Here is an 11,998-nt window from a genome sequence, read left to right as displayed (position 1 = left end):
AAACTTGGCATAAAATGCTTTGCAAACTGTATAAATTAAACACTTTTCTAGTTTAAATGACTTATTAGAATACTTACGTAAAATGTTAAAGAAATTGTTAACAAAATTTAATTTGAAACTAATTAAAATTTGAGAGTTTCACATATTTTGTGTTTAACCTAAAGTTGAAAAAATTGATTGCTTTGGGTAAATCTTTCACAATTTACTTAACTAAAAATTGACTTTAAAAATATTTAATTGGCATTTTTAAGAAATCTCTATCAGGTAAATATACTTTAAATTAGTAAAAATAATAAAATGATTTGAATATTGAAATATTTACATTCATCTCGAGTTAAAAAAAAAAAAAAAAAAAAAAAAGAATCACTTTACAAATATTTGATTCAAATACAATTTCTATAGCCTAAGGATATTGTAGAACATTGTAAATAAATATTAAATATTATTAAATATTATTATTATATTATAAATAAATATTTCTATATTCTAAACCCAACAAAATTAAGCATTACATTTTTGCTTAAACTTAGGCCAAATTTATTAAAGTCGTCAAAATTTGTTTAGGGATTTTAAAAAATATATATTGTACACCTTTCATATTTTGCATACGCTCCGAATATGATTGACTGTTTTTTCATTTTACTATTTTCAAGTCAAATATATTTATACCACTCTAGAACACCAAAGCAAATTTTTAATTCTCTCTGCAAAATTCACTTTAAGCTGCAAAAATGAAATGCACCTAAAGAGTTTCGGTCTCCAACAAACTCTGCCTTTAAAGCTTTCAAAAGTTCAGTGAGTTAAGCTTTAATATTTAGCATACACAAACCGAGTTCAAATATGATAAATCTTGCTTTGCTTACTTTTTCTTAGAAATCTCCAAGGCCGAAGGCATTTCCAAAAGCAGCTCAATTTGCCAGACAATAACCTTTTCAGCAGCACAACAGCTGTTTTAATATGTAATATAAAACATTGTCTTTAAAGGCATCTTTTGGGTTATTTAAAATATTCCAAATCTTTTCTTTGGTTATGCCATGCCATATGATTACACTCTCTCACATCTCTGTCACCTATCTGAACAACGAAGTACGTATCTCTCTCAGCTATCTAAGCAGTCGAAGTAAAGCAGAACTGCCCTTAAAAAGAAGGTTTCTCTTTAAGGCAAGCGAATGTGCAAAATGTAATCCTTTACCGTTAAATAACCGAAAATGTGCCAGCTCATATTTCTCTTTGAAGCGCCCCTAACCGAAGGAATTTCGATTACATCTCATAGATGTAATTCGAATTTAATAGCCCAGCCCCATTCAGTTGGATAACTTCTGAAAATCCAACAAAGAAATTAAAATTGATTCAATGCGTGTCAATTTGCCAGCTGCTGCGACGCACAAAGCGCTGAATCACATGTAGATTTATTTATTAAATACCCTTTGCAAATAAAATGTGCAAAATAAACATATTTCACGCCTAACAAGCTTAGTAAGCAGCGTATCCTTGTTGTTGCCACTGTTGTTGTTGTTGTTGGCGTTGTTGTTGGCATTTGGCATCTTAAAAGGATAACCACAAAACCACAAAATTTGTGCTGCATTTGCCAGTTTGGCAACACTTCAGGCCCAGCTTGGTATATGTATACATGTGTGTATGCATGTATATATACATGTGTGTATTCGGCTATAGCGCAGTCAATTTTAATAGCACACTTTTGGGCGCTGCGCCAACCACCTGTTCGACTGGCGGAATGGCGCAGAAAATGTGTCTCAGGTGTGAAACATCAACGGCACGTTATTGTCGCCATTGCAGTTGTCCATAATGGGCCGGCCATAAGCCCCAGCAAAATGGCCGCGGCACACACACACACACACACATACGGCGTCCCGCAGGACAATTGTAGCGGGCAAGGCAGCACAAACATTAACAGGCAGTTTTTTATCGCAGCGCCACATGCGGCAGCCACAATATATATTAATATATACATACATATATACACATATATATACAGAGCCTTTGGTGTTTTTAGAATTTTGCTAGGCTCTGTTATATATTCACTTGAGATTTTATGCGCTGCCTCGTTATGCGCGTAATTATGTGCAGCGAAAATGTTCAGGACTTTTTTTTTTTCTTTTTTTAGGGGAGAAATTATGCTGCAATCACTTTAACGGGCCAGCAAGGCACTTAAATTGTTGCCACGCCCACCAATGCCACCACACAATTCAGGACACATGCGCTGATCCTTTAAGTAACCAATGCGTATACTCGATTTTTATTGTTTGTCATTTGCTTGGGTTGTTTTTGCCCTTGGTTTCCTTTGAAGTTACAACCGGCTTGGGCCGCTCCCCAGCAAGCAGTAAAATTCAGGCAAAACAAATATGACAAAAAAAAGCAACAACAAAAAAATACCGAGTGGGAAGAAGAAGAAAAGCTGAGCATTGCGCCCTGGTTGCTGGGGAGGATTACGACTGGAATTGGGCTGACATTGCTGCAGAAAGTCTCAGCATTTCTTTTACCCACTTAGATGAAATTAGCTTTGCTTGCTCTGCCTTTGCCTCTGCTGCTGCCTCTGCTCCTGCTGCTGCCTCTGTCTCTCGTTGCGGCTGCGTTGTCTGTGTTATTTTTATGTTGTCTGAATTTTGCGTGCCCCATTGACGGTTCAACAATTGTGCATTTTATGGCTGCCATAAGATTTTCATGGCATTTAGATGTGTGGAAAAGGTAAGCCCAATTAAATTGTTACTTTACAAGCAATTGAGCTGCTGAGCTTTAAGATTTCCACAGGCTTATTACAATCACACATACATACACACATACACACACACACACACACATGTACAGCAATTGTTGTCGTACTTTCATCACAATCATCACAATGTAATTGCCAGCGCAAGTGTATAATTACGTACTTCTATCACTAATCAATAGGTCCGGGGTATACAAATACTAATAGCATAGCAATATCAACTCAGCCGGAAGTCAAGCTAACATGCAATAAAATTTGATTGGAATAGCTGACTGCATATTTAAACAAACAAAAGTGCTCTGGTAGGGTATGCCGCACTGTTAGATACCGTATAATAAAAATAATCAAAAGGGAAAGATTAAATTAAATTATATTGGGGAAAGCATATTGAAATTGCTTTAAACTGTCAAATTTTGTTAGCTATTCCTGAGTATTTCAATTTAATAATATTAAGCATAATAATATGAAGATTGATCAAAAGAAATGATGAAATTTAAACGATAAGCAAAGCAAACTTTATTTACATATAAAATTTTAGACATTTTTTTTTTACCAAATTTAAATGAAACCCCACATTTTTATCAATCAAAATAAATTTATTTTCGGCATGCTATACCGTATGTAACATTAATATACGGTTTTTGATCTTCCAATTATTTTCTCTGTGCAAAATTTGAATATAAATCCTTTTTATTAATATCTAAATTTATTTGCTTATAGCAAGATATAGAGCGTGAAACCTTCATAATCCGTATTTTATTTTCCCAATGCAAATAAATAAATATAAAATTAATTATAATAAAAAAGGTCAAAAGGTAGTTATAGAATTACTTTTTCATAGAGGTATGTATATATTTGTATATTATATAAAATTATTAAAATTATTTGTTAGTATTTTTATGGCGTTGTAAAATAAAAAACTGCTACAACGGCATATACATATATATATATATATATATATGTATATATATATATATATATACATCCATATTTCTTGAACAATAAAAACTAACAAATTCTTTCAATTATTTGACCTATTGATATGCCCTTTTTGAAACATGCCTCACTTTTAGTTCACTAAAGTGCCATCTGGGGTAAAGTTGCAAAACTTGGGAAAATTTCCGTAAATGGAAGCTTTAAAAATGCATAGCCTAACAGATTTGTTTCAAATTTTGTAAACAGTTTGTGCAGGAATTGTGAGTGAACACGTGATGGTAGGAGGATGGGGGGGGGGGGGGAGTGCTGCTGACAGGCATTTGGTTAGAGCTTCAAAAATCTTGTGGTCGGAATTTGATAAACGAAACCATAAATGCTGGGAAAGTAGACTGCATGCTAAAACAGCAAGAGACTGCACAAACACAGGCATACACACACACACAGACACATACATATACTTACACCCAGTGGGGTCATAGTGCTCTCTGCTGTTGAATGGTAGAATTGCTTCAATCGGAAGATAGCAAAATTGAATCCAATTGCATAAGCATTTGGTACCCTCGGGTCCATTTCGAATCATAGCTGGACGGACGGACAATCTTATCAAACTTATGGCATTTGCTGTCCGTAAGCGGTGGGCGATGCCTGTGCGGGTGGGTGGTAGGTGGTGGGTGGTGGGTGGTGGGCGGTATGTGCTGGTGTTTTGTGTCTGATGGCTGGCATTTTCTAAGCCGTTAAGCTCCCAAGTGCCATGCGGCAAAGTCAGCTTTGGAGCCCATCAATGAAGTTGAGCAATTGACTTTTGTTCTTTGTCGCGCAACTTAATATTCATAATTTATTTCCTTTTGTGCTTTATATTGTTCTGTGTTTGGGGCCCTTCGAGTGCTTGGCGCACGACCCGTAATAACATTTTAAATACATTAAATGCCCGTAAATATTCCACCTGCCTTGCCGTGGCGCGCTGTTGTTTTATTTGCTGTCAACGTTCCTTAAATAATTTATCATTTATCATTTTCGTGGCCAGGACATGACCAGGACCGGGACACCGAACCTCTGCCCGGCGAGTTTCATTATTTTTTATTTGACATAATGTTTCCATTTTTCTGTTTTTTCTTTACTCTTATTTTATTTTATTTTGTGTTAAGGCCATGCTATTTAATGCATTTTAAATCGTGAACATTGACCAATTGTCAAGCTCTGAATTAATGAGTATCTTCTTGATTTATGATTTCTTTTTTTTTCTGTTTTCTGACCAGATTCTGAGCTTACATTTGTTTTGCTTCGCCATTTTTGGCTAGCGCAAAATCATTAATGCAACTGACAAGACATTTATCAAAACTTTGTTGACAACAGACTCGAGAGAACAGCAACAACAATGTGAAGTGAAAAGTCAGAGGAAAATCAATTGAAACCAAATATAATTTACGCTAGCTAAATAATTTATTGCTGCTCGAATTATCGCTGTTAGTTTATCCTCTTAATATAAGAAGTTGTTTGTCGTGACTGACGGACTGATTGATAGATTGTGTGATTGACTGTCTGGCTGTTTGTTAAGCAACGGAAATCGCTTAAACAGAAAACTAAATAAGCCAAAGCTTAAGCATTAGTTTTGTGTAATACCTCTTCTATATATAAAGATTTCCAGCTGGGCTTTGAGCAAATAAAAATTGTAAAAGTCACGATTTTCATGGCTTATGGTAAGCCGTAAATTTGAGAAACTGTAAACTTGTGAGTATGTATGTATGCTAGTGGATGTTATAAATACATATTTATTTTATAAACACGTATATAGACATGCGTACATATGTATACACTAATATATATGGTTACATTTTGGACAAAAACTTAAACCAAATATCAATATATACATTAATTTTTTTTATTATTATTTTTTTTTTTTATTATTGTTCATTAGGAAGCACCAGAGCATCTTTTTGCTCTATTAGTAGACATTAATAACAATATATGTTAATCTTAATAAATGATTTAAATAGTTTGAAAAATATTCAGCTTATCACTTTTGTTCAACATTTTGTGCTCAGTCGGACTGTTATCATCATGACCGCAGCTGTATGGAAGTGTTTATGTATGCGTGTATGTTTATGTGTGCTCGTGAATAATTGTACGTTTGCATGCTTGCATGTATGTTTTGTGTGATCATCTGCTTGCATGTGTGCAAATCATTTGTATCATTCAATTACATTACTTTTGCAAGAACAGCACTTGAATTTGGTGTTGTAAGAGTGGGCATGCTGCTCTCCCTAAGCTCGCTCTCCCAGTGTTCGATTTCTCTGTGCTCTACTTACGCACGCACTCCTTATACTCGCTCTCCTTACGCACGCTCTCCTTACGCTCGCTCTGCCTACGTTCGATCTCCTTGCACTTGTTCTCCCTACGTTCGCTCTCCTTCGCTCGCTCTGCCTGCGTTCGCTCTCCTTATGTTCGCTTACTGTGCGCTGAAGTATTAAGCCTTTGCATTTCAGTCCCATCCAAGTCAGAGCAGCATGTATGTGTATGTACAAGTTTATTTACGCATGCATGTATGCATATACGTATGTATATACAGCTGCGATCATTAAAATAAAATTGGGTACTAAATGCTAGTTAGACAATAAGGATGATTAGCTTAATACCAATAACTAAATAAATAAAACAATTTGTGTTAATCTCAATATATACATAACAAACTTATTTAATTTGTGTTGTGTATAAATGTTTATATGTAAGTAGGCCAACATTTTTCCTTAAATATATTAATTTCTGTTATTTAATTCTATTACAAAACAATTTCGTTTGCCAATCATCACAACGGAAAAGCAAATATTTATCCCACAGTGCAGATATAAATATATACCTATACACTTAAGCATATTTAAAAATTTATTTTTCCACATATTTACTATATAAGTTTATATGCTATTTGGCATATGCTAGAAACATTTTCCGTAAATTAAATAAACTTGATTATTGATTGGAAAACCTAGACTGCAGCTTACACTCCGCCTCCTCCTGTCAATTGCCAATGCGTTAATCAAGCTTTTTGCTGCAAGTCCTATCAATCAGGCTGGAATCTGCTATTAAATATATATCCTCAAGCCTAAAAGGACACAAAACTAATTAACACAGCATTTGAATGCCCAGGGCTATCATCAATTTTGGGAGCGAGTGGGGCCTGGCCTTGTGCGTCTGTCTGTGGCTCCTGCTAATTCTTGTCTAATTTGCGATACACCTGTCACACACACACACACACACACACACACACACACACACACACACACACACACACACACACACACACACACACACACACATACATGCGCATGCACATATATATATAAGTAGCCCAAGGAGACCCAAGTCATCGAGGTGTTTGGGTCAGAAGCCCCGTATAAGCAATTAAAAATCCTTTTGCTAACATAAAAATACCATTAAATCTTTGCCGATTATCCTTTTGGGCTTAGCCAATGTCTCGCTGTCTGGGCTGAGCAAGTGTATGCATGTGTGTGTGAGTGTGTGTCTGCTTGTGTATGCTAAAATATCTGGTATGTGGTTGCCTAATGCGAGTACATGGATGTTAAGATAAACATTGTGACTCGGGGCTCTAATACACCCAAAGTGCTTGGCCAAGGATGTGGACATATTTCAGTTTTGTCCATTTTCATGTTGTTTTGCTTGTTTTTTGATAGCCCATTGCAATTTTTACATGGCTATGGCAATGTCTGTAGCTCTTCCTCTTGCTCTGGGTCTGGTTCTCTGGCATCGCCTCCTTATGGCCATAATGATTATTTTGAGGATTATTTCTTGGTACTTCTCGCAGTATGTGCTTTACTTATGTTTATTGGCATTGTTAATATTTGTTTTCTTGCCATTGTTTGTTTGCTCTGTTATTACACGCACACACACATATATACCCAAACATATACACATACATATATACACATACAAACAACATGTACAATGCAAATGTTGCTTGTCCTATGCCCCCTACTACCACCCACACACACAAACACACACACATACACATTTAGTTTTATTGCGACGGTTTTTTTTTTTCGTCTTGTGGATTGTTGCCTTAAAGTTGTGGCCAAATAGTCTTTAAGCCATGTTTTGTGGCTACTTGCGTGCCAGCTGCTATGGATTTTATTTAAGCCTCAGCATTTTCCCAAGGCTATATAAAAGTCTTAGCTTGAATTGAAATATTGCCAATTGTTGCTTACACGAATTTTTCCCCCTCTGGAAAGGCGGAGCAATGTTTCCCAATACAAATCAATGCCTCGTTTGTGCGTGCGCGTGTATGTATATGTGCTTGTTTTTTTTTTTTTTCTGGAAAAAAGTTAAAAATAGAATACATTTTAATATGAAAAACGTGCATCCGTTTATTTGAGGCACATTTATGTAACGTTGACAAACAAAATTACGTAAAAATAAAATACATGCAAATCTGCAATCAGCGTCCAAATTGAAATTGCGAACTTGATTCTGGGAATATGTTATTCCCTCTATTATTGTGTCTGTTCAAAATTTGTGTTTCCCATGAAGTTTCGATTCACACCACTCTTATTAGCTTTTTAAGTATCTTAAAGAGGAGGCAGACCTATACAAAAATTGTTGACCAAATACTATTCAGCTTGAGTGACGAGGCAGAAGCATTTCGAGTCAGTCGGGAATAATTATTGGCCAATGTGGAATTTATATAATTTACTTAAACAAAGTGGACTTTTAGTTTTGTGGATGCCGCGCTTGTGGTCATTTGAAATGCGGCACTGGACTCACGGCTCTCGTCTCTCGTCACTCGGCACTGGACATTCATTGCAATTGCTGCATAATTACAATTTTAGTTCGTGTTGCAGCAGTGGCATTTATGTAGCCGTGGCAGCGGCCACAATTTTCTTTGCTATTTCATTAAGCTGGTCTTTGGTTTGGCGAGCACACACACGCCACAATCGCACAACTCAACATGCGGCATGGCTGGATATATGTAGGTATGTATGTGTGTGTGTATGTGTGCATGCCACATTCTGCTGCAGTTGCAGACAGCAAACTATTAAAGGCCACTTCGGTAGGAAACCGCAGGCGGTCCGAATTCTCCTCTACCAACAGCAAGCCCTTCCCGAATGTCTGTCAGCCTGTCTTGCTGTCCCACTATCTGTCTGTCTGTCTGTCTGTGTCTGCCCCGCTACCTGGCTGATTGCTTAAAATTTCAGCTACGTGCGCGGTCTACGTGTGTGCCACACCTGCACGAGTCGCAGTTGGAATCGCAGTTGCACACACACACACACACACACACACACACTCACACTCACATACACACGCGCACACACACATACACACACAACTCCAAGTCAGAGACAGAAACAATGGGCAACTGGCGACCTACGTAATTTAATGTTTTATTTCTACACAGTTGGCCGCGCTGGCGTATACGTAATAACAGTCGGCACATGTCGAGCACGCGATGCCAACGTGCTGCGGCCTTCTAACCTGATGACGTTAACGGCAACACTAGCACCCCAAACAAGCTGTACTAAATAGAGCTGCGCACGTGATTTGAGATCGTGTTGCACTATTTCAGTTAGACAATTCAGTCGAAATGGAAACGTAGCCAAGTGTCAAATATTTTTTAAAAGTTTTCTGTTTACTGTTAAAGTTTTGCTATTTTTTTTGTATTTCTTTAGATTTCTATGAGGCTAGATTTCTGAATTAAAATATATTTATTTTTAATTAGTTTAAATATTACATATTAAATATTTTATTTATTTTATAATCATTATACAAATGAAAACAAAAATTGAATTTATAATTAAAATAAATACAGACAATATTTGTGCTTCCATTTTTTATTAAGTAAGCATATGAAATTAAAAACAATAATTTTATTTTAATAATTAGAAAATCTAGAAAAATAAAAGCAATAATTTTATTTTATAATTTTCATTTAAATTTGTATTCTATTTTCTTTTTGATTGATTGATTGCAAATTATTTCCGCTTTGCTGCTGCTTATAGCAAAACTTTTTATATGGTTAATTAAGCTATTAAAAAAGAGAAAGGGAAAATCAAGTTGAATTTTTACCTTGGAACTTTGCAGCTTTCCGTTACAATTAGTAGCATAAAGTAAAGTGATACGTCGAGCTTAAAACCTTTTGGCTGCTTGCTTTGCTACCTTACCTACCTTGTCCTGCTACCTGCTGGTTAGTTCATGATGCTGTCACGTGACCAGCTCAAACATTGTTAGAAACTTTGGCAGACAAAAGTCAAAGTCCAAATTGGAGTTTTGTCGTCATCGTTGCTCGAAGTGTTTCCACACCTCCCGTGCACAATTAGAGTAATTAGTGGAACGTTCTTGTTGTTGTCGCTGCTACTACGATTGCCGTTCTTGTTGTTGTTGCTGCTGGTGTTGTAGCAGTGGCTGCCTTTGTTGTTGCTCTCAGCACACATAACATGCAAAGCCATTTTCATGTTTCACATGCACAAGTATTAAACCGCCAACACAATCAGTCGTTCATTTATTTTAGTACACCCTGTATTTGTAATATGTGTGCAAATGGATCGATTGAAAGTGAGATTAAAAAGGACATAGGCATAATTGGAAGACCAGATAAATATAAAAATATAATTTGAGAAGAGTTGCTAATAGCTGAAGTAGTTAGCAAAGATAGTTATACCACAAAAAGGATAAGAAATAATATATAATATTTATAATAATTCTGCTAGATTTTAAAGTAAATTAAGCAACATGAATCCAATTTACTTGAGTTTACTTTGAACTTTTGTATAGCCGTATACCATTTTTGGTTATTCTAACTCCAATGATACAGGATAAGACGAGTTATCATGCAAATGAATAATATTGAGACAATTTGAAGAGCAGCATAATAGTAAAAGCAATGTGAAATTATAGGTTCCAAATTGTTCATTTGTTATTGAAGAATCCCAGGTCCTAGCAATCTAGCATATTCAACATATCAGGTGTAGAAATGAGTTTTTATTCAATTCGAAATATCAAGGGCTTACGTATATCTCCCTTCCCTATCTTATAGCTTTATCGCGAACCCAATTTATTTACCCTTTTCACAACATGAACGTGTACAATAATATCTCGCAACACCCCCGCACTCTGCAGGGTATCTCTTCGTTCAGTGCCGCAGCATAATTTGTTTCATTTATTTTTGTTGTCGTCGCGTGTTTATCATCATCATTGTTGTTGTTGCTGTTGCTGTTGCTGTTGCCTCTGTTCGTTTGTTATTGTTGATCTAACTTGTGACATCGAATCAGAGCTTGGCCCGCAGTTGACCCTAGCTAAGGTTTTTGGGTGCTGTTATGCATTAAATTTGCAATAATCAAATATGTCGCTTGTCGCACAATCAGAATATTTAATTAGTTCATTTATTTGTGGAATTTCGATCAGACAGTTGATTTGCATTTACCTGCCCATGGGAAATTTCAGCTCGCCTTCAATCGATGTGACACCAAAAGCAATTAATAGATACACAAAGATTAACATTGCAGGGAGATTGAACAAAATGGTGTCATTAAATTTATGTTCAGCTTCTTATTTGATGGGTTAAGTGGAAGCTTTAATCAGGCCTTAGTTACCGTAATGTCAGCTAAATAAATCAAACACTTAATGCCAAAGTTGGCAGATAGATTTCGAATTGCAGCCTTTGCAGTATCAATTAAAATCATTTCACAGTCATTGCACACGCACACAAACAGTCAGGTAAGTTCTTCTTATTTTCACACCTAATTTACTTAGCAAACGCATTAAACCAAATTCGTCTTTGGAAACGTTTCAATTTGTGTTGCTCGAGGTCCAGGTCGAACCAAAAGGACCAGCTGCTGCACTATGGATCTAATTAGAAGCACAAAAGCCGCTTCTGTAATGGCAATGAGGCGGTGCAATGCGATTCGAGGCGCTGCGATGAGATGAGACGAGATGAGATGAGCCTGGCCCGCATCTAAGCGCATTAAGTATGCGCCTCGTGCGCCAATTAAGTCGAGTCAGCGGCCAAGCTGGATGCCGCGTGGTTAGCTCCACATTTTTTCATCAAGCCGCTTACAATGCAATTAACCTTTTCGCCACGCAGTCGCTTACCGTTCGTAAGTCGCCTAATTAGTGTGGATTTCAAGAACGAAACGAAGTTTAACTTAAGTCACAAAGACCATTGAGTAGAAAATCGAAAGCATCTTCCAATGTACCAGGAAAGAAAACACAAAAATAAAGTACAAAATGACCACCCACAGCAACCACAGCTTGCTTTATCAATTAATTATTAGTTTGAATTATTATCAAAGCATTTTTAGTTTGCGTTGGTTGATCAAAGGCAGGTTA

Source organism: Drosophila arizonae, chromosome 4 (genome assembly GCF_054131065.1).
Source record: "Drosophila arizonae isolate 15081-1271.41 chromosome 4, UAZ_ARI_1.0, whole genome shotgun sequence".
Taxonomy (NCBI): Eukaryota; Metazoa; Arthropoda; class Insecta; order Diptera; family Drosophilidae; genus Drosophila; species Drosophila arizonae.
This window is presented reverse-complemented; position numbering follows the sequence as displayed.